Source organism: Etheostoma spectabile, chromosome 3, assembly GCF_008692095.1.
Source record: "Etheostoma spectabile isolate EspeVRDwgs_2016 chromosome 3, UIUC_Espe_1.0, whole genome shotgun sequence".
In the NCBI taxonomy this organism is placed as follows: domain Eukaryota; kingdom Metazoa; phylum Chordata; class Actinopteri; order Perciformes; family Percidae; genus Etheostoma; species Etheostoma spectabile.
In genome coordinates this window covers 18,912,203-18,936,485 of record NC_045735.1, presented here as the reverse complement: position 1 = coordinate 18,936,485, position 24,283 = coordinate 18,912,203, and the positions used below count along the sequence as shown (strand labels likewise).

Below are 24,283 nucleotides of genomic sequence, written 5' to 3'. Positions count from 1 at the left end.
GTCTTGTAAAACACATCAGCAGATTGTATGTATGTTGTGGTTGGAATCCATTGCAAAGTGCAAGGGTAAGCACTAACTCTCATTTAATTTCTTTTGAAATCAAAGTATCACATTTCCCATGCAGCATTAGTAAATCTCGGTTGCTGTGAGATGTACTCTGCATGTGGCTGGAAAGCACAGCCCTGTCCTCTTGCTCTTTTTCTTGAGTGTTGCATTGCGTTAATGTGACTAGCCTATCCCAGCTCAGACTGTAACAGCATGTCATTTAAGAGTACCAGGTGGAAGTGAGCGACGGTTAAAAGCTTGGACTGCTTTTGGGTTTTATCTGCAAATTAGTGTGATAAATAAAAGAAATATGTAGCTGCCATTAAAAAGGACCACCACCTACTAAAAGTCCAACTGCATCAATGTAGAAATATGTTAAAAATAGTAATTCGTTTTTTCAAGGATACAGGGACATCACATTAATTTGGCAGTATAAAAAATGTATACATTTATTTTGAAAAGTCGTGTATTCCTGCAATCTATGACAGGAGTTCTCAAAGTGGGGTCCGTGGAATCATTTATTGCCACTATAATTACATCCATAAGTAACACAATGACACACTGTATGACTATTTTAGTTATGGGTTTCAATTTCTTTCTGTAATAAAAGATCTAAGCGCAATCATGTGGGGGACCATGTGACAAAATCTTATCAAATGGGGGTTCCGTGGTCTAATTTGTGTCAGTTAAAAGGTCGTTTGAGAACCACTGATCTATGGGATCTACATTTCATAGAGACTCCAAATGCCAGAGAGATAAATTAACACACATGCATATTATTTCAAACTCAAAAAGTATGAAAGTTTTCTATGTTGAATGCTACAGGCCTACTGGTCGGTTACAACGCCAAGTAATTATGCCACTTTAATCAGCTGTCCCTACGCGCTTGGAAACCTGAGTTTGTGAGCCACGTCCAATGAGTTTTCTAATGTGTGAGAACCTGGGCAGTTACAGCAATGAGCTCTGTTCTGCTCGATGCATGTCACTATAAGGAATAACAATCCTAAAACCTTGCCATGAATTACATAAAGCTACAGCGTTTGGTGTTCACCCCGCATCTGAGGCGACACTTTGACAAAGCTGACGTTTCCACTTTAGCCACGCTGACGTTTAACGTCACCAGACATGTCGCCGTCCCTTCCTTGACACTTTAACTCTTGCCCGTGTTTCCACCGTCTTATTTCAGTATGCCAAAAACACAGAACTGATTATTTTTTCTGTTCTTTCTCGGAGAATTGCTGCAATCCGGCTTTGAAGAATCTAGGAGAGATGCCCTTGAAGCAGCCGCTAAAATAACTGCCCATTAATCCAGACTTTTCAAGAACGGGGTGTTCAGATTGACAGGAAATGCTCTCAGTCAGTGCTGTCGTAGATTAAATGCACTTAATTCAGAAATTAGTTGATTATATTTTACATGTGGTTCATGATTCTGAGAAAAAGTCATTTAGATTCAACCACCTACAGACGGGATTGAAGTTGGGAAAATAAGGTTCTACTCTATTTACAAGTCATTGACCTTGGGCCCCTAATGAATAAAAACAAGGGCTGGGGAGACATTGCAATTTTATCTTGTCTAAATATTCAATATGTTCAACCCGGTGAGAGCATTTTTAAAATAGCGGTTCAGCATTATTGCACGCGTGTGTGTGTGTGTGTGTGTGTGTGTGTGTGTGTCCTCTCCTTGAGACAACGCCGTCCTTGACTGACCGTGCTGGGGCCATCACCCTGAGAGTTGGCTCGGACATGTTGACACCGACTATAGAGCACAGCCGTGTGCTTCCAGAAGGGACTATCCCATTTATTTTCTCCATAAGGATTGAGATAATCAGCCATAGTGTTCAAATCATCCAAGGTAGACTAACCACTAGCTACGAGGATGTGAAATAAAGGTTTATGCTCCTGTAGAAGCCACAAGTCCGGATGATATCAACCTTGTTTTAAGAAAAACGCGGTTTATCCGTGATTCACAAACAGCGACGTCTCTGATTGGCGGAGCTCGTTGTTACCATGGAAATGTTTACCCTGCCGGCGAAACCATTAACGCTTAGTGAGCTACTACCACTGAGGTCTATGAGCGTTTGTGTATCTTTGCCTTTTTAGATTTAAGATGTATTTATTTTATTAGGACAATGCCCATTAATCCACATTTCTGTGAATGTGCTAGTGTTTAGCCACTTTCAACTGCAGTACTAGTTTCCTAGAACGCATGGCTTTATGGTGGGAGGAAACCAGAGCACCCAGAGGACACCAAAGCTAACTCAACACAGAAAGGCCCTGCCCCGACCCGGGGATCGGCAGTGCCTGAGCCACGTTGCCGCCCTTTTCCGCCCTTTTCAAAATATTATTTTGCAGTGAATCCAATCTTTTATGATCATGACTCATCTCGGAGCTGGTTGGCTTGGTTCCAGGCTTACTACTCTTTATATAAGCATTCCTTTAAATCAATCACCCTAGGATTTTGCGATGTTGCGATTGTGCCAAGTCACGCAAAAATTCAACCAATCATCATAACTTTTCCGCAAATTTGACCAATAACCGGAGTTTGCCGCAACTTCAACCAATCCCAGCAGTCCCACGTGCCAGACTTCAGACTTCACTATCAGCATGTGATTCTGAGAGCCAATGAGCGAGGGTGAGAACGGGTTGACGTCACACGTACGTCGCCAAATTAATTTCCTTGTTTCTGATATGAAGACGAGACGTGTGTGACTCGAACATCTCACATTTACCAACAAAATGTACAGCAAAAGACCTGCTGACATGTATACATTTTAACATCAAAGTACACTGTAACCATTTTTCACTCTAAAGTCGATGAAAATGCCCGCTGTTTCAATCCTGACTGCTCTCTGCAGCGGGCGGGGCTGCTCGGAAAAATGACATCAGCCTGTAAAACCAGGTACACCATATTACGATATTATGATATATCCAAAATATAAGACGATATGTAGTCTGATATCGCAATATCAATACAACATTGATATATTGCCCAGTCCTACGGTGGATGATGAGATGAGACTTACAGGATGACCTAAATTGAGGACAGCTACGCTAGTTATTATAAGTCAAACCGTATGAATGTGTGTCCCAGCCCAGGATAGGAAACAATGTAAAGATCAGCAACCCACTGACAGATTTGTTCAATATATGTATTTTTTTGCCATTTTCATGTTAAACCAGCATTTTCAGCATGCTGAGCTTTTTTGGTAAGGTTACTAGGAAAATTCTCTGCAAAATAAGTTTCCTTTTTCTTTTTAAAGAACTATACAAAAAAAAACTTCATTGCAACAAAAGACATATGGCAATTTTTTTTTAAATCAGGCATTTTGGCCTGATACATTTGTCAAAAAAAGGCCGTCAAATCCTGGAGGGACTGGTCAGTGGAGATATTGAACGGGGAAAATCCAGAGCCAGAGCCGTTCAGTTAAGTGGACGGTCACTGTTGAGCTATATCTGGCCTGTGTATGGCTCACAGAGTCCCAAAAAAAAAAGGACAAGACCAAAAAAAAAAAGACCATCTTCTGTTTTTTTCCCCAAAAACTGACAGAGAATATCTTAGTTTAAATTTTCACTCACACGTCCAAAACACTGTCACATCCAAGTGTAAGAGTAACCTATTATTATAAAGTACTTTGATCACGAAAGAAGGCAGGGGAGTTTTATAAGAAAGGCACGGGGAGACTCAAAAATAGACAAACAGTGGGAAGTGAAAGGGAAAGACAGAAACGAGCACTTTCATTCCTCAGAGATTCATTTTTCCAGGCTGCGCTTCTATTTGCTGTGTCTCCGTTGTCTCCTTGTATGTGTTTAGCAAGACACTGCACTCTACCTTGTGATCGTGCAACGCCCACGCTGTAAACAATAAGGTACCGGCTGCAGGAATCACAGTTCGGCAGAGGGAAAGTGTGAGCGCTTATTGTGGTGAAGACGACAAACTGGTCACAAAGAGACTTCACTGACCGTTACACAGGGACATTAACAATTATTTACATATACATATGCAATGCCGTACTTTAACTGTAATATGCAATTACTTTCCACTGCACTTTAATTCGGATATCTTCTGCCCAAACTTTATTTGTACTACCTTTAAATCCATTGTTATACTGCTCATTTTAGTCTAACTTATTATATATATATCTATCTGTAAAAATTGTGTTTATAGTAATAGCCATCTGTATATATATATATATATTCATAGTACATATTCACCGGTAAACTCTGTATTTTATGTTCATTGTACATATCTGTAAAAATTTTATTTATAGTAATATCCACTTTTATATTATATTCAGGACATATCCAGCTGTAAATCTTGTTCAAAATACTAGTTATCTATATATTAAATTCATAGGACAAATCTTTTTTGTTGTTTATATATATATATATATGTTTATGATAGTATTCATTTCTATATTTATTCAGTACTTATCCATGTCCTGCACTTATGGAACCAGTGTATATCCTGCACTTACTGCTATTGCACTTCTGGTTAGACCTAAACTGCATTTTGTTGCCTTGTACCTGTACCTGTGTAATGACAATAAAGTTAAATTTAATCTAATTTAACATTAGGAATGTGTTTTTACATGATTATAAAACTAATTTTTTGTTGGGGCATTGTTAGGCCTTTATTTTCACAGGACAGATGAGGACAACCCGACCACGCTTCACTCAATTTTGATTTCAATTTTGCTTTTGGTTTTCAATGGTTAATGTTGAAAATAGGGCATTTCAGTGGTTTTATGGTTAATGTGACTGAGGGCATTTTAGGACAGTGCTGCAGTTTTTTCGCAGGTCGTTTCTTAAAAGCACCCAGAAACCGTGTTCCGGTGGCTTCTACCAGTCCTGACACCTCAAAAGGTGAGCCAAGGCCAGTGCATTTTTCATGAAGAGGAGACATAAGCTTCTCACTGGCAACTTTTTGTGCCAAACCAATCGTACAGAGGCATACATAAGCCTGAAATTGTGGATTTTTTGCACATTTGAAGTGGCAAGAAGAGTGGAAAAGGAGGGAGAATGAGGAGGTGGATGGAGAGGACAGGGAGCAGAAAATCAGCTGGGCTGCCAGATCAAATAGGAATGTGAGAGGGAGAGGCTTGTTTTGCCCCTGCGCAGCAATGAGAGAGAACCAAGCGTGTAGTGCATCAAATTTTCATATGAGCATCAGTGCACAGCTTAGAACTGCATTATGGAACCAAAGCAGCAGAAAATATCCTTAAGGAACAGCTGAATGAGAACGTGGCTTATTTATAGACCGTTATGACAGCACAGTTGAATGATTTAATTAAGCTAATTAAAGGACAGCGAAGGGCCATCAAGCAAAAATATGCATTTATATTGTAATGTGCGTGCAGTTATTCTGGAATGGGCCACATTATATTCCAATCTATAACTACATCCCGTTTATTTCTATGCCCGTGTTAACAACCACTGAGCAGAGGACAAATCAATATGTTCACGCACAGTTTTCAGTCACAGCATTTTATGTTGTTTATACTTCTTTGTTGAGCAAACGTGCTGGAATGTCTCCATTGAGCTCATTGCCAAAATGTTCACACAAACCAACATGTCAGGACTGGAAGTGTTGATTGTAAACAAGGCCTGTATTTACAGCCGTGTACGTGTGGTCCTGGGTCGCTTCAGGAAGAAAAAAAAAGTTATAATCTTTGAGGATATTTCTCAATGTTAATGAAAGAAAAACACGGTGAAGACACACACTGCGAAAAAAGAATAGATTTCCTTTCAGGCATGTAACTGGAACTGTGTTCACCTACTATCTGTGAAAGTAATAGCTTTTGCTTTTCACACATGGGTCAATGCTACGCGCACAGAGAGAGCCACGATGCTTGCATGCTTTGAAGCAATCTGGCACGCGAGGCGCGTTCTGTATAACGCACAAAGGTGAGTTTACTGCAACCCAGCGCTAAGCTTCAGCCTTTTTTAGTGAATGTAGTGAGGCTCATAGAGTTCACAAAAGTCTTTGTATTCGAGTCAAACATACCAAGAACATCATGCTTTCCCTGGCATTGTTGCTGCTTTCATTTACACGGGAGGCATCCATTCTAGAAACTGTTGCAGATTCCTTAAAGCGCCCGTATTATGCTAACTTTCAGGTTCATAAAAGTATTTTGAGGTTGTACCAGAATAGGTTTGCATGGTTTCATTTTCAAAAAACACCATGTTTTTGTTGCACCGCACATTGCTGCAGATCCTGTTTTCACCCTGTGTGTTCAGGTCTCTATTTTAGCTACAAAGTGACATCTCACTTCTATACTATCTTTGTTGGGGGTCACATATGCTCAGTAGCTAAGACCCCATCAGCTAGATAACTCTTTCTCCAGCTTTTGTCAGTCCAAGGCAGGATTAGCTGGGAGACTTCTTCTAGATGAGGGACACTTGTGGAATACCTGCAGAACAGGAACAGGAAGTAGTTCTTTTGGAGATTATGGTCAACTAGTGTGTGTTGTTGCAGTGTTTTTCCATTGAGAACGAGCTGGCACGCTGGCGCTAGCATGTGCTACGGTTAGCCACCTCATCTTGGCTAGTGACGTAGAAAGCCGTGATCATTCAGAAACTGTATCTCACTCAAAACTGCATGGATAGTTTTTTTTTTCCATTCGTGTGGAAGCACCAGAGACACAAAATAACACCCCAAATCCCAGAAAAAGTGATTTTTCTCATAATATGTGCACTTTAAAAAAATGCACCTAGTGGAGAGAGCACACTGGCAACACGTGAAATAGACAAATAGGCAGAATGTTACACTGACATTTGGCAAGCTTAAGTCAGCCTTTTTGACAAGGATGTCTACACTGGAGTTTGATAAAGACAGCCTTGTCGAAAAGAAAAACGTCAGAACATGTATGCATCAGAGTCCTTTTCAAAAACAAGGCCAACATGTTAACCTGGCGCTTCAATTTGATATCAATTAGGTTAGGGGGATTTCAGATCCAATACCAATGTCTCTTGGCTATGAAAGAGATACTCAGAGAACTTATGATGTAAACTGTGCAGGCAAGAAGCAAACCTTAAAGGTCCCATGGCATGAACTTTATGTGATAGGTGTAAACCGAGCCCTGGGTACCCCGCCCCCCCCCAAAAGCTAAAGACTCAGAAATGGCACATGCTAAGGAAAGCTCATTGTGGGACTGGCTCTAGTAGCTGTAATTCTGCACCAAGGCTAAATTTCAGGAAAGAGACTTCAGATACAGTATTAGGGACCACTAAGGTCTATATAAAAGAGACTTCAGATACATTATTAGGGGACCACTAAGGTCTATATAAAAAGAGACTTCAGATACAGTATTAGGGGACCACTAAGGTCTATATAAAAGAGACTTCAGATACAGTATTAGGGACCACTAAGGTCTATATAAAAGAGACTTCAGATACAGTATTAGGGGATCACTAAGGTCTATATAAAAGAGACTTCAGATACAGTATTAGGGGACCACTAAGGTCTAAATAAAAGAGACTTCAGATACAGTATTAGGGGACCACTAAGGTCTAAATAAAAGAGACTTCAGATACAGTATTAGGGGACCACTAAGGTCTATATAAAAGAGACTTGAGATACAGTATTAGGGGACCACTAAGGCCTACATAAAGAGACTTCAGATACAGTATTAGGGGACCACTAAGGCCTATATGAAAGAGACTTCAGATACAGTATTAGGGGACCACTAAGGCCTATATGAAAGAGACTTCAGATACAGTATAAGGGGACCATTAAGGCCTACATAAAGAGACTTCAGATACAGTATTAGGGGACCACCAAGGCCTATATAAAAAATGCAAAAAGCAGCATGTCATAGGACTTGATGTTTACATTAGACTGACTCCCAAAAAAGTGTGTGGTGGATTATACTACACATCGACAGTGAAAAGGAATGAATTCAAAGGTCCATTTTGGGATTTAATTAACCAATATCAGATCACTCAAACAAAGATTGATTTTAATTGGAGAATGGATTATTTTAACCCAGCCCTAATTGCACGTCCGACGAGTCTCCAGTCATGGGCGAGGGAGGGAGGGAACACTCATCTTGAGAAATAAGGAGCCTCTGTGTAATACTCGGGTTTTGTTCGGCAGCACACCTGCTTTGCAGCCTCGGCGCCCGCTTCACAGATGCAGTTAGCAGATGTGCCATTGTAAAAGAACTAGCGGTCTGTAACGTGGGTGTAAAAAAAAAAAAAAAAAAAGGATTACAATATTCAAACACACAAAACACATTTATTAAATTGTAGGCAGGCTGCATAATAATTTTGTCCAGTGAAATGTTTGAACAAACAGGGCTCAGTGCAGAGGAGGCACGTCCACTCCTTTTTTATCTTCTTCTTTTTTGCTTTTTAGCTCATTAACTCAGGGACGAGGCGGACTTTGGTTCAGTGTAGGTCAATAAAGCAATACACCGAGGGCATCTTGACAGAAAAAGAGGCTATAGAGCAGGACCTCAGGACATACGGTATAGAAAATATGATTCATCAAATGTAAATGGTTTCTACTAAGGTCAATAAATTGGAAGTACAAGAAGGATACTCGGACTCTGAATGACACAGGAGAGAGCCGCGCAGCCGTGACAGCAGCAGACGGCATAGCTCGCTGGTGTGATAAGGCCGTTTCATGGCGCGTAGTGTGAAATTGTGATATTTCAGAATGGTGAGGTAATTGTGTCAGAAAGTGATCCCGCTTTTCAAAAGCGCCGCGATCGTCGCAGTGAAATTGCCATAAAGCCTTTGAGTTCTGTGAAAGTTTCATTTCATTTCATCTGGGAAGAAAAAAAAGAATCTATGTCCCTCAGGTTTATAGAAAGTGACATGATTACTACTAACAGCAATATTACACTAGCTTTGAATAACAATATTTTGTCAACCCCTGACTTGAATACCCTTCAAAGCTGAGGGAAACTCATTGTGTTTTCTTGCCACATTCTCCAAATGAAGTGTGAAGTGTTCCAGGTAAACATATCGGTATGACTGGGGTATAATGAAGTGAATAAATGTGGCCATGTTGCCTTCGGCTCTTCTTCAACGGTTACGGTTCTAATCATTTCAAATGCAGTCCCTTGTCCCTGATCCTCCTGCTCCTAAATTAAGACATGTTTGTTCGCAGCAGGCAGTCTAGCACTGACACAACGCTTCAAGCTCGAGAAAGACATCCATTCATGTTATTGGAGTCATACAGCATGTAAGACATTAAAAAATAAGAATTTTGCTTCTTCTTAAATAGGGTAAATGGGTCATGTTTCCTGTATAATCAATGTTGCAAGACACAGCTTTGAACGTTGGCAGATTTCAAAAGGGAGTAACCACCCATTTCCACCGGTTGCAGAGTGTCTGCGGATCGGCTCCGCTGCGTGACGGCTCCGTGCTCCGCCTTCCGTCAGTACCCACCAGGTCCGGATTTGTTGCCATGACAGACAGCTGAAGTCACGAGGACCAACAAGATCTCGCATATTCACCAAAAAACCACCAACAGTTTGTTTCCATTCAGAAGAGTAGAGGGGAAACAACTCTGTGCTGTGTTTTCAAGGTGATGTGCAGGGAAATATGATCCGCCGTGAGCACGGTCTATTTTATTTTGAAAATGAACCTGTTTTATTTTGTTTCAGTGCTCGACTTCCTGTTCTGTCCGAGTTCTCCGGCGTACAGCAAAAATAGAAGCTTTACCTAATGACTCCGCCACTTGGCAGGTCAAAAATCTGTTTCTGTCTAGGTAAAAACTGCTAAATTTAGATGAAAGTGAGCAAATTTCAGACCTCTAGGGTATACATTACTCTCAGCGTTATGGCATTTCACTACCCTCATGCAGATGGAAGAAGGTAGTCATTTGAATTTGGGCTTTTCAATCACATTTTTAAAAATACAAATTGAGAAAAAGTCAAATCTTGTTCAGGTTATTGTGTTCAACTGTAGTTTTCTTAAACAGTATCCACCTGGGATGATCTTAAGAACGTACAATAGGCTTATATATAAGAGCAGTTTAATGCCTTGATGCATGACAGTGAATCAGAAAAACATACATTACACGTATCACTACCCTGACATAATACTGTGTATGTGACGTTATTTAGCATTGGCAGGGTCCACTTGTGCAAACTCGACCATACTAATCCCCAGCTTTTGGCAGTGTCTAAATAACACACTCAATACACTTCTCCCAAACTCAAACAAATCCCTATTGGAGATACACACTATTCAAACACTCCCTCTTTAACAAACGTACACCTACACACACCAGTCCAATCAAACTGAGGGTGAGTTTAACGGCTTTTCTAGATTACGACTCCCAAACACAGACCGGTTAAACAGCTCGGTCCACAGCTGATGTCACCCATGCAGCTTCTTTTTTTTTTTTTCCTTCTTTTTATCGGTTTGGTGCAGACGTGTGGGCGAGCCGGGTGTGGCCGCCTCTGCCGCAGCTTACTCTCTGGCCAGAGTCACATATAATTTCTACACATTTCACTAACCACGACATGGCCAATATGAGACGCTTGAAACCCCAGGGAACGCCACTGACATTCAAACACGCCTAAGTCTCTGTTCTCGTGCAAACATGCTTCAAGGTTTGACAGCTACTCAGTGCCCATCCCCATAAAGAGCCATTGGTCATAAGGAGACGTGTGTCTGAACATGAAAAAGCTCTAACCACATATGAAATCCCAACATCTGTACCAAGGACACTGGGCCTCTGGAGGAAAACAGCACAGGCGTTAATAGAGCCTTACTGTGGGGGAAGCAGCTTCCTCTTCTCTCACTCGCCCGTCTGTTTGGACCATTTCCTCCATGCAAATGGCTTTATTGTACAGTACGTTTTTCTTAGGGCCTCCACTGGGTGACACTTTTGTTGTATAACACCTTCGGTGTCCATGAGCTGACAGTGAACCAATGTCAAGGTCCGTGTAAACTGTGCCGGTTCTGGAATAGCATGATTCATGTGAGGAACATTCACATGGCAACAGCTAAACAACGGCCCTATTCAGTCGGCTGAGCCACTGGTATTATGAGTAATTGTTTCAACAGAGACAGTTGGTTTGGCGTTGTTGGTGCAGGCAGGGACTTGTCCTTCCTGTCACAGCTCAAACCTGAACTTCCAGGAGAAGAGTGCTGCTGGTGCAGAGAATGCAGAGCTGTCATCTGATAAGTGCGTATTGTGATTATTTATTTAAAACCCCTGTGACACTTTGGCAGCGTCGTATTCTTAAGGGGGGGGGGGGGAAGGGCAAACAAAGAGAAGGAAAAAAAAAAGTACCCGAGAGATGGCTGAACCGATTGTTCTGGAGCAAAAGATCTCCCTGTAGCTGCAAACTGACTCAGGGGGAGGTGGAGTTATACAATCCCCTCTAACTCTGAGCATCTGCTACACTTACAGAAATCTCCCAATTTATCTGTGCCGCTTTGTTGTGATCTGTGATGTGTTTGTGTCTTCTAATTGGTTCACTAACAGATGCCACTGAGCAAACCGAGACCTATTCCCCGACCCGACGACTGCTGAACCAGCACTGTTCCACTTCTGTCCCACGGTGCCTCCTTATTTCTGCAACACCTGCTCTTTGCATGACTCCTTGTTGATTCGTGGCATGAATAAAACATCGGAGGTTTAGGAATGTATCAACCTTGCACACAGGTATAACTTTTTATAATCAAGATGAAATATGGCTTTCCGTTTGCTTACTATACTTATCCAAATCCCCACCCTGTATCTTGAGGTTTATATTAATGCTTACGCTATTAGTCAATTGACAGAAATTAATGGCAAGTAATTTTGATAATCAGTCATTTATCATACATATATATAGCCCCAAGTTTCGGGCTGTTAGTTGGAGAAATAAAGCGATTTAAAGGCTCTGAAACTTGTGCAATAGGTGTTTTTTCTGACATTTTATAGACTAAAGGAATAATCCACTTATCACAAATTGTTGACAGATGAATCAATAATGACAATGACCCATTGTTGCAGCCCTTGTTTTTATCCTTTCAAATGTAACTTAAACGTTAACTCAAACATATTACAATATGATCAGCCAGCAGACTCAACAGGGTGCCTTGTTAATGCTAAGGTACATAAAACAAGCCAAATTACTTGCACATGACTATTTCTGCACTAATTTAACACAGCCTGGAAAGCTGCCAGGTCTCGTTAAGCCTCCTCCGTTTGAAATACAACGTTAGCATACAGCCTAGCATCACTGTTTTTGTGGAGCATATTCAAAACGTGACATTTAAACCATCCATAATAAATCCCCAAGTTCTGTTGTTCGGCTTTTTTTCCCCCTCTCCTCTGAGATGCTTTGTGTCAACACAAAAGGTCTCTCCTCTCTGCTGTCACCAATCACATTTGGCCGAGAGTCTTGCGAAATCATCAACACCGCGTCCGCCGTCAACCCAAATTAGAGCTTAATTACCACAGAAACACCCATTCACGATTGTTTCCCTCAAGAGTGCTCCCATGCTCCTAACCATCTGCATTACTTCAATAATATTTATCATGTTACTATGTTGTTCATCATCAAACTAAGCAGCCGCGCTTTCCCACAATGCCCCCGGACCCAAAAGCATCCTGTATGTTGATCATTTCCGTCTATTCCAGTTTATTGTTTCATGTAGTGCTACTCTTCCTAGGGGCAAATGTCCTCTTTTTTTTACTTCCCGTGGCCCCAACATTCCCATCATAATGCTTTGCCAACACTTCTGTGTTCCATTAGCGTCTGGCATTCCTCCATTAATTGCATGAAACTAGGTCTTCAACCTCTTTTACACCCAATCAGCGGGGGGCAGAAGGGTTCCCTCTCTTGATTATATGCCACGGGAACCGGGTAACAGCATCAGTTGTAGACTAGACGTGCCGCTCAGGTGGGTGCTAGGGGGTTGGGCTCCTTTTACCTCGCCATGTCGCTCCATTTGTCGTCACAGCAAGGAGTGAAACAGGAGGGGAGGTGGATGGGGCGGGTGGTGACGAAGCCAATTATTTTCACCTATCTTCTGCTCCCTGCCAGCATGACATGTAATCTTTAACAGTCTCAGTGATCCCTGGGCAGGCTTTGAGTCCCAAGAGAATATGGTTTCACAGATGAAGCTGTCACAGGAAACAGCTTGCATTCAGCAGCCGGCTTTTCAGGCGCTCCTCACCTGTCGCCTCTTCGAGCGTTATGACAGGAATTTGCAAAATCCTCATTTCCTGAAACAAAAACTAGCTTGTTAGCATTTTATCTAAGGATGCCTGTGTAATCATCAACAGTTTTGTTCTTAAAAGAAAACGTCCTGCTTGCTCAGTGTCTTATTATGTATATGAAGAAGTATGCAGTGGCATGTAAAAAAGCGATCGCAGCAGTGAGCTCTCGGAGAGAACGCAGGGTGGAATTTCAGCTCTGTAGCAAAGAATGGAAAGGTGTACGAAGGGATGCTGTTACAGGATCAGGTGTGGCAGACTGACACAAAGCTGAACTACAAAGTGTCCCCGGGTTATTACTATAAATAAACGACAGAAGACCGGACGAACAAAATTGTAAAAACATACCCCAAGGAGAAAACTGAGCCATGTTTCAATGAATCAGCCTTCCCTGTGATGAGCAGAATGCCGTTGGTTCAGTTTCTCATTTCTATAGCAAGGGTATGGCATAACCTGTGGCATCCAACTCGCCGGGTGCATCATTCCTATAGTCCACAAAGTTACACCGAAGTAGCTAATGCTGATGCGAATGTCAGGCCTTGAGGCTACTAAAAGCTAAAGCTGACACCTAGCCTGTATGCAAGCTGAACGTAGCCCCGCCCACATTTGAGGTCAGGAAGTTTGGTCTGGACTTGATCTGTTGTGAAGCAACTATGCTCTAGCCAGTTTGGACCAATCAGTTTGTTAGGGCGGGCTTTATACGATGATGGGCAGATGATCAACATAATGTAGAATAGAACAACATAATAAACATAATCAACCACGTCACCAAAGAGCGCTTGAATTTGTAAACAAAGATGGCTGCCGCTTAAGAATTAACGTGTAGATTCCACAGATTCCACGCGTCTGTTTTAGAAGATATTTACAGCGCATTCATTTTAAAAGAGGAACAAATAACCTTGATCAAGGCATTTTTCAATCGGAAAGATGTTTTTTGCCGTTGTACCTACGGGATTCTACAAAAGAAAAACATATGTCACATGCACGTGCTCTGATTGGTTGATTGGTTGTGTTGATCCAATTGAGTTCAGATCTATTTTCTTGCCTGGTTCGGTTGAAACACTCCCCCATAATCACAGCCCAATGGAGCAGCATCAGACTTATATTCTGACTACGTATGACCACAATAGGCTATGAAATTCCTGCACTTCTTTGGGGATAATGAGAAGTTTTTCTGAGATAGGGATTTACTAGGCTGTGCGCTAAATCCATATATTTTCCTAATGGCAGCTGCAAAGTTGTCTTTTGAAAAGAAATACAGCCGTGTCATACCCAAAAATGGTGTCTGAAATGCTGTTGTTGGGCTCAATTTCAGGCAAAAAGATGTAGGGGGGGAGGGGGGGTTAATGGAACTATGACAAAGTAGTCTGAAAACCCAAGAGCAAGCCCGCCTTTCAAGACAGGGGTTAACCCATTCAAAACTAAATAAAAGACATCCTTCTATCTCTGCTGAGTTTATACCACATGTTTTGTGACTGCAGACCCCCCTCCCCCTCCCTTCCTCAAGGTTTCCTTTTGACCCTTTAGATAATGACAGCTTTATATATCCATCAGTGTCTCTGTGTGGTCTGTTTGGGACTCCAGCATCAACAGCTCATTAGCTTTCCTTTACAAATGGGTTTTGCCATAGTGTCATGTGTACATCATCCAATGATTGGTCAATCAATACTGGTAATCAAGCCAGGGTAATTATCGTTATCATTATTGGATCCTGAATGATACCTTTCTTCAATGCACATTTTATGAAATCCATATTAACAACAATACATTAAAACATTACACAATACAGTCATTAGAATGTAGCTCCTTTCCACCAATGTGAATCCCACTGTAGTCGAGTCTTTCAAAATACATCAACCTGAATGTAATAGAGAGTTTTTCCTGTATAGCAACATTATATCTCATGTTTATTATTTAGTTTGTTATTGAATGACAAGGTATTTTTTTATACTCAATAATAGGGAAGCAATTTCCTCTTTGTCTTAAGTATGGAAGTTCTGTCACTGGACCTACAATCAATACTACCAAAAAGGGAAATGCAGTACTGGTGACGTATTTTCCACAGTTATTTGTGTTTTGGTTACAGTTCTTCAATTTGAAAGTGAGACGTGTGGGTTGTGAGAGTGAAACTTGGAAGTTCCAGAGAACTTGATTCTGATCAGAACTAAAAACTAATAATAAGTTCTTAGCCCGTGATTCAACCTTAAGCTACATTTGTAACATGTATCCTGCAGACACACAATGTGACGTCAGCTTTGCAGCTTCCTGAGAACGACCACAATCATGAGTAACAACCACCTCTGAGTCTTAACACGTGTATCGGCGTGTTGGTTCCAGGTGGACAATCAATCACCTGAGTGTGTAACACAGCACGTCCTTTGCCTTTATCTGTACGCTCATCACTGCTGGGATCAAAGAGGCACATCCTCACAGATCCACCTCAGATCTATATATACCCTGCATTTATATTTCACTGATTTCACTACAGAGAAATCTAGGCAAGCTCTCCTTCTTCCTAATGGACCACACACAATGAGACTGACTGGACATCAAAGTTGCATCGAAAGAGCTTTGAAATGAGTCCATTAAAATAATAATTCTCTCTCTGGTGCTGGATACCTATTTGCAATACATTGTGATGATTGATGTGTACATTGTTGATGATCCATAAAACTTCCCTTCATTAGCATTGTACAGATACCTTTCATGTCCAAAAAAGTACCTTGTCCAAATATTAGGGACAATTTGCAATACATTTTGTAGACTTGAGAGCCAGTGTCACAAATACAGCTACAGTGAAAACGGAATTGCAAGAGACAATGAAGCTTTTACAAGACACTAATCCTGGAAGATTACAGCCCCCAGCTGATACAGTAACTGCACAAGCACAAACAAAACCGATGTGAATCCAAAACCGGCCTTGAGACACCTAAGCAAGAAAGGCAGCTTTGCAAATGGCAAGACTGTGTAACCTGACGACAGCAGGGAGACATGTCTGTGTATCCATATCCCGACAGCCGACGTGACTGCAGATATTGATGTATTTATATTCTGCAATTTCACAAAAGGCTTCAGAGTGGCGGTTCTCCTGCAGGTAAACTGAAACACCATAATGAATATTAGCATTACATTAACTCTTGAGGCATTTGGCAAACAATCTAATCCAGGGTGACTACAGTGAGACAACACACAATGGCGGAGTTTCTAGCTCCAGGACACTTCCAACAGGACACACAGTTGATGTCACATGTTGGATAGAAGAATTGTGTCAAGTTAATGCTTCAACTCCAAACATCTCTATATATGTAATAACCCATTTCGAACAAGTATACACAAAGACGCTTGATAAAGATAAATTCCAAGCAACACAAAAGGTATAAATAACACTGAGCTTCAAAGGGAATTTCAATCTGACGTTCAGCAGTCACATGAAAAGTGGTTCCTATCGAGGGAAATTACAAAACATCAAAACAAGGCCAAAGAGGTGTCAAGAGCTGCGCTGTAATCAGATTTTGGGTTGGGCCTTTAAGTCAAGTCAAGCCTCTTCTCTATGGAAAACAGCCCTGTCAGGACCTGCGTGGTGGGCCCCCTCTTTGTGTCACTGTCATTTAGCATCGGCACCGGCCTGTCAGATAGAATGCCACCCTCGCACTGGCTGCTAGCCCCAGTAAGAGACAGGATGCTGAACAAAGGCCCCAGAATGATAGATGATGTTATACAACAAGGGGGGGGGGGGGGGGACCACTCCCTGACATCCATTGATGGATATGATTCTGAGAATACTTCAGTGTGTGAGATGAAGCCATCAGAGGAAGCAGAATGAGCAGTGCCGTGACGGCAGACAAAGGAAAGGCCAATGCCGAAACAGATCAACTAAATCAACAGAAAATCCAAGGAAGCAGATGCCACAGAGCTGGACACGCTGTTTGCTTGCAGAGGGAAATCAGGGAAATGCAGTGCGAAATCAGGATGCTTTTGCTGAGTTTGAGATGCCGTGGAAAAAAAGGTGTGGCGTGAAAATACCTCAGCAGGCCCAGCTGCTATGATGAAAAAAATATCCACCAACACGTCCACATCAGCGCTGCTCCTCCCCAAACGCCGACAAATGCATTGCCGGGCGCTGAACATTAAACTACTGTGTCTTCTCGGTGAGCTTCAGCACCCAGAGGGTTCATGTGTGAGTCATGGCCGCTGGCCGGCCTGATACGCCATGACAGACCGAGCCTTGGGCAGACAGAACAAATGCCATCACGCCACACTCGGCGCACAGCGCTGCAGCAACAAAACACCGCCATTAGCTATCTAAGTAGGCAGCTGTGTCTTAGGAGAGGCATTCAAAAGAGGGAATTGGCATTTTACCACACAAATGCATCACTGGGAACTGAGAGACGAGATAAGTATGTAACAGACTTAACAAGAATTCAACTGTGCCAACGCAAGCTTGGAAAATTCCAAATGATGTTTTGTGACAATACAAGGCCAAGAGACAACCTTGATGTTCCTTGCAAGGTATCAACTTCATTCTCAAATGAGTTGAATAGAACAGGAACTAGTTGTTTACGTCTCCTTTTTTTTTTTTTTTTTAAAGAAATATGTCTTTTCCCTGCTGGTTACAAATGCAAACAAAGTCAATATGCTGCCAAAAGCTGAAATATCTCACTGGTATATTGATGTACAGCGCTGGCCCTTCTCGAATGCAATCTGTCACAAGCAATAGCATCTCAATTACAATGTGAATGTCACAAATCAGTGAAGGAGAAGGAATAACTATCTTTATGTAGGCAGCCCTGGAGTATTGTGTAACAATCTAAGAAAGATAGAATGAACACATGCTGGTACACGATGTGAAAATCACATGTCATAAAAGTTGAAACACAAAACATAATCCCAAAAACAAACAACTTTTGCCACTAAAGAGGCATACTAACTGAAACAAATTCAAGGTTTTTGGGGAATTCTTCCTTGGTTACCATGGTATTTAGTTGTTATCCGCTGGCAAAACTGGGCCCCTTAGGATCATTGTTTAGAATTCAGGGGCCGTTTGATGACCTTCAGTCAAACTGAAAACATATTTGAAGTGTTTCGTGGCCACTAAACTATTTTGCTCACCAGCTAAAGCAGCAACTAACGATTATTTTCATTGTTGATTATGCTCTTGATTAATCGGTCTCTAAAATGTTAGTTAATGGTCAAAATGGTGATCAGTGATTCCCAAAGCCCAAGCTGACGTCCTTGAATGTCTTGTTTAGTCCTATTTTGTCCAATTTGTCTTTCAGCATTCTCTCTTATCCCACATCCTGTGCATTCTGCAGCATTTGCATGTAAACGTCACATACAGGCTGTAACAAAATCCATCAGGCTCCGGATCGTGAATAGATCCTGTTTTTTTTCCTGTTTTTTTTACATGCTTACAAACACATACTGCACTTAGTATGAAAGGCAGAGGTCAAAGAGCCGCGACTAAAGGAAGCCAAGTGTACACCTGGCAACGGCGCGACAGACCTCGAGATGAGTGTGATTAACCCCCTGGCCTGCCAGCTTTGTTTTCTTCTGGCTGCATCTGCTCCAGTGAAGCAACGCAGGCTACAGGAGTTAATGTACCGGTGAAGAAAGCAAGCCAGCTGCAATCTTTGAAGGTCCAGGAAAGGGGGACGTGGGACTTCCGTAAGGCCGGGACCCTAAGAGGAAGATGGAGGGAAGATGGATCTGTCTGTCTTGGACTGCGCCGTTTCAAAAAGACAGCGAGACATTTGTGCCAATACGTCAACCATGGGGGCTGCAGCTTGTAAATAAGACATTAACCTCCGTGTTTACGACGGCACAATGTGTTTTTTTCATTGCAAAGTGCTTTTCCATCGCAGTGCGGCACTGCTGTAGCACACAGCTCCCTATGAGAGATGAGCGGGGGTGGCGAGGCAAAGAGTAATAAAGTGTGTCAGTTCCTTTCTAGGGATAAAAATATTAAATCTTTCTGTTTTCAGTGAAGGGGTCCGTATTCATTTTTCACTGCTGCCTTTGCCCTGTCTCCCTCCGACTTAAGTTTAGAGGGTAAAAAAGTGTTTCTTACTAGAATTTCTGTGCCAGGGAAATCAATTTATTAGCTATAGGAGCTGAAAGAATTCACTCTCTCATTATGTGGAAGGGAGTTACAAACTGAGGCTGCAGAGTGCACTTGCTCGTGCACACAATGAGGTCAGCACGTGACCCCCCTCCAGTGCTGGGTACAAACACATCCCTTCTGCGGAGCTCGGGGCCAAGCGTTAAGGACCATCTGACTGAATCCTTAACATGATGCCGTCCTGACTCCTGACACATTGCGTTGGAACACAGAGCGCTGTGTGTGCATGTGTGTGTTACTAAAAATACCTCCACACATGCAAGCAAGCTCTGGGGGCGTGGATAGTATAGCAGTACCTCATCGCTCTGTGTGTGTGTGTGTGTGTGTGTGTGTGTGTGTGTGTGTGTGTGGGGGGGGGGGGGGGAAAGAAAAGCCTGCACACACTCCATTGTAATGCATGAGTTGCGGCCTCGTTGCCTGAGCTCATTCAGTCTCATGGACATATTCATTTCCTCCAATACTTAAAACATATAATAGAAGGAGGAGGAGCAAACGGCCGGGGTAATACATCACAGAGTAAGTCTCTCTGCAGAAAGGTTACGCATTTCTGAATTGATCCTTTTTTTCTTCTTCTTCTTCGTGGGATTTCTCCTCCTGCTCAACCTTTGATTTACAGCACATCCGTCGGCTCTTGACTTCTGAAGCCTTGTTGATTCATAGGAGGTTGACAGCTCCTAACAGTCTCCTATAAATATTAATCATAAATCCAAGGTTCAAGCCATGGTGGGGAATAATCTGAAAGACATAGCCAGTCAGGAATATTAATTAGCTACATTTAATTAATCCTCTTGAACAAACTAGCACCGGAAGACGTGTGAGCCGACCATGGCTACGTTACCTGAGTGAGAGAACTGGCGGGCCTGACTTTCAAAGTTGTGTGAAAGTAACTGCATGACGTGTGCATTCATTCAGCATGCAGCTTTTCAATTTTAATTAAACCTTAGTTAAACCGGGGAAATCAGCTGAGAACCAAATGTAATTTACAATAATGCCCTAGCAATTTTTGGCAAATGCAGCCCAATATTCAACCATCAAACCTGTGGGGGCAAGTTTTTTTTTGGACTCCCCGCATAGATTGCGAAATAATCAACAATTATGGGGATTCAAACCAACTTGCGTTGTCATGAAACAGTAATGCCTGTAATCCTCTCGTTATTCATTAAGTCTAATTTCTCATCCACCGCATGATAATCAGCCTACAACGAGACCAGCTAAACAAATGAGTCTGCACATGCAGCACAAAGGACGTATTCACATCTTGGAGATCCTCCTACCCATCCTTGAAATGCCTTTAATTCAAAATATAACATACAGTCCTTAACGGTAGTTTTCATTGGTTCTCTTTCTTCGATTTCTGCAGGCCTTTGAAATAAATAAAAAAAACAAAACGAAAAGATGAGAACTCTGTTCAAGGTGTGTGGGAAGGCAAACCTCAAAGGCACACAGATAAGCCTTTCATTCCTGGCTTTTGTTTATCTCGCAGGGAATTTTAAATGGATATCATTCATTATTCAAACAGTATTTGCAGAATACAGACTCTTAGCTGTGCTTAGTTTTGAAGATGCTCTTTGTGTAAATGTTAAATAAACCAGACCTTTGCTCCAGGGATTACCATTTTAAATGCATGACTGTCACTCTTATACTCAATAGAGAGATCACCCACAATAGGTCTATACAATTTAGTATTTTGTACACTGCTTTTCGATAGAGTGCAAGAACTGCTAATCCGCCCATCACTTCCCCATTTTTTTTTTTATTTGCACATAACACCACTAGCCTTCTATTATCTAACAGCCCACTTTCCTTCACACATAATACCACTGTGGCCATTTTCACTGCTGGCTGCACTTAACCAGTTTCTCCCGCTGTGATTGTTAAGATTATTTTCATCTCGTGGCGATTGGGATTGAAGACGTCTAATTGTGGTGTAGGATTTTCTAAAAACATAAAGACATTTTCTTTGGTTATCCTTGGCAACAGTAGGCTGCAGCAACCAACCAGTCAAAGGCCAAAGTTTTGTTGATTTGAAGTTGATGTACTGTACTCTACTCTACTCTACTGTACTCTCTACTGTACTGTAGAGGAGATATGAAAATGACAGTTTCCATGCAGGCTGCTAGCCAAGAAATCTAGACACACCCTAACGGCAGCAAATGTAATTTGCACCCAGGGTCGGTCTAGCAACTCTCCGTTGGCTTGCGAGCTGGAAAAACCGAACTCTAGTCAGGCCAATCACATCGTGTATAGAGTCAGTGGGCGGGCTTAATATAATGGCAGAATTGCGACAGTTCAGTGTAAATTCCCTGCTAATTGAAAACAAAGAAGATGGCTGCTGCGTGCTGGCAAACAGCAGCTTTTCCAATCAGCTTTGCCCGTGACTCTAGAAGACTTGGAGTCATGTTTTTCTTTGAGAAAAGGCACTGAAGTTATTCAAAAAGGAAAATGTGTTCGGAGTTTTGCCGACCAGATACAGCAGAAGTTGAATCTATCAACTAGTGTTGCTCTGGTTGGTTGTAGCGCTATCCTATTGTGTGCAGACAACCGTTTTATCCCGCCCATTGGATTGAGCCTTACCAATGGTGAGTTCCCAACATCTTGATGTGGGTCCGGCTTGTCAGGCTACTGCAGCTGCTGCTGCTGCTGCAAAAGCATTAGGATGTCAATAGGACTGGTGCAACTTGGTATTTTCTTTAAGTGTTTTTGTGCTTCAAAATCCTTGCAAGACTCCTAGAAGGACTTTAATCTGCAATCCATCCAATTATTTTACAAATACATACTTTAACAAAGAGTGTATTTTGGGGAATGGCATGATTTTCACACTGCGTGAGCATTACATCTCTGTTATCGGTTCTTCAATTAAAAGGTGATCTTTGTTTGAGTGATATGATATTGATTAATAAGATCTTTTATATGGCTTTTCACCATAGAGAAGTACTTTAAATACTTGTTTGGGGGGGGGGGAATCCATTATTAATGTAAGCATTAAACTAGTGCTTTATAAATGAATACCAACATTTAAGGGTTGCTTCTTGGTTGTACAATTTACAGCATAAGTTATCTGAGAATCTCTTTTACATCCCAGCAAAATTGATAAATGCAACTGAAATTTATCTTACCTTCTTGATATTGAATCGAAAATGTAATTGAATGGGAACCTTGTGAATCAGAATTGGGAAATCCTTGGGGGTCAGTACCCTGATGTGTGTTTGTTTGGGTTTACTATAATAACCTGGAGGTTACAAACAAGCAGGGTGAGTTAATCATCCCACAAAGTAAAATAAAGCACACTACTTAGGTGCGTATGCCTCAACAAAAGGCAATGGCTTAATCTATCTATGCGGTAAGTAGACGTATTCTCAGATGACACTGGATTTCTGCTCGATGGATTCTCCAACCTCAAAGCGTGAAAAACAGTAGTGGATGTGAAGATTCCCCTGACACTCATCCACCAATGATCAATTTCCCATCCTCCATCCTCTGCCCTGCCCTGCCCTCACACATCAGCATCAATCCAACACACGGAAATACAGTGAGTGGCTTAATGCATTTTCCTCTCAAGGGATTCAGCAGAGCAAAATGGCACCGGGAGGGTAAATAAATAAATATTGCGTTGAGTGGTGGAGTGGATTGCATTCTGTTGCAAAGTGAACAAGCTTTCTTCCCCCTGCTGTCCATAAAAAGGGAATCAAATTCTGTTTAGTATTGGCTTCTGAGCATAAACAGCCATGGACACGGCTGCAGAGGAGAATCTGGACTTGGATGATACTAAAAGTAGCTATAAAGCTGAATTCAAATGCAGAGAGAGGAGGCAGGCGGCCCATGTTAAACAAATCAAAAAGGCACAACTGAGTCGTCAGCATGTGCACTTGAGGAGGGTTAATTAGAGCCCTCCTTTAGTGTGGTCTCCATTCAAACTGCAATCAAGAGTTTGGCACAACAAGGACTCTGGAAATCACTCCAGCTAACTAGGTCCATCCACAGTGCTCAGCCATGACATAATCCCTTAGAAAGATAGTTTAATTCTCATCACTGCACCAGTTCATATCAGGCTAGAAATGTATTGGCCCTGTGGCAATGACAGGACGGACAAACAAAAACAACATGCAGTACAGCTTAAGGGGCAAAAGTGAGCAAGACTGGCTGGATGAAAGTTTACTTGGTCACTCTTTCATACAGCGGCACATCACACGATTTTGATTAATCTCTCCGAGCACATAATCTCGGCTGCTGCCCACCGAGCACATTGGTTCCCACCCAACCTCTGCACAGCAGCAGCTGGATAAGCTGCGATAGGACGAGGGGCGTGGTAGCGAATAGAACACATCCAGCGCTCGACGTCATGCCCTTGACTGGAGAGCCGGCTGACTGGCTGGCTCTCTCTGGATCTCTTCGCACTGTTGAAAAAAAAGGGGGGCCGGTCCAATTACAGGCACTTGGTACATTGGCTTGTTAACTCCAGCTCAGACTGTACATTTGGGCAGCTCAGAGATCAAGCGCTCGCTGGAGTTTAAATTGACAGAGCTACCTTTTCCGCTGTCACTGCCTCCTGTGTTACTCTGTCACTGGCAGGTGATGGAGGAGCGAAATAAGCTGTTGGAGCCAACTATGCAGATAGAGACGACATCAAAGTCTGCCGATCGGGACGGCCTTCATAGGGGGCCTGACTTTTGCATCTGGTAGAAACACACTATTACTCAGACACCACAATGTAGTTACATTTCAAGAAAGAGGCGTGCATAGTTAAGTCTGTCTGCCATGACACGTTGACTCCACACAAACTCATTAACAGTTACATAAACACCTACTAAAGCTACAGGAACAGCATTCCTGTATCCTGATTGGTTGTAATAGTGCTGGAACAACGTGTCAATTAATCCAATTGGATTATTCCAATTGGAAAATACTAAACCAGACAAAGATGGATGGATCATTGAAAATAAATTAACAAA

At 42.0% G+C, this 24,283-nt stretch overlaps 1 protein-coding gene and 1 long non-coding RNA gene across 4 annotated transcripts in view; one reads left to right on the top strand and one right to left on the bottom strand.

Moving 5' to 3' along the window:
* LOC116673846 (uncharacterized) overlaps nt 1–21,751 on the top strand; it is a 352,638-nt gene extending 330,887 nt beyond the window's left edge. The window contains exon 2 of the long non-coding RNA XR_004327884.1: nt 21,455–21,751. This is a non-coding gene — a long non-coding RNA (uncharacterized LOC116673846). The remainder of the gene's footprint in view (nt 1–21,454) is intronic.
* nectin1b (nectin cell adhesion molecule 1b) overlaps nt 1–24,283 on the bottom strand; it is a 208,161-nt gene that overhangs the window by 167,539 nt on the left and 16,339 nt on the right. The window lies entirely within an intron of this gene.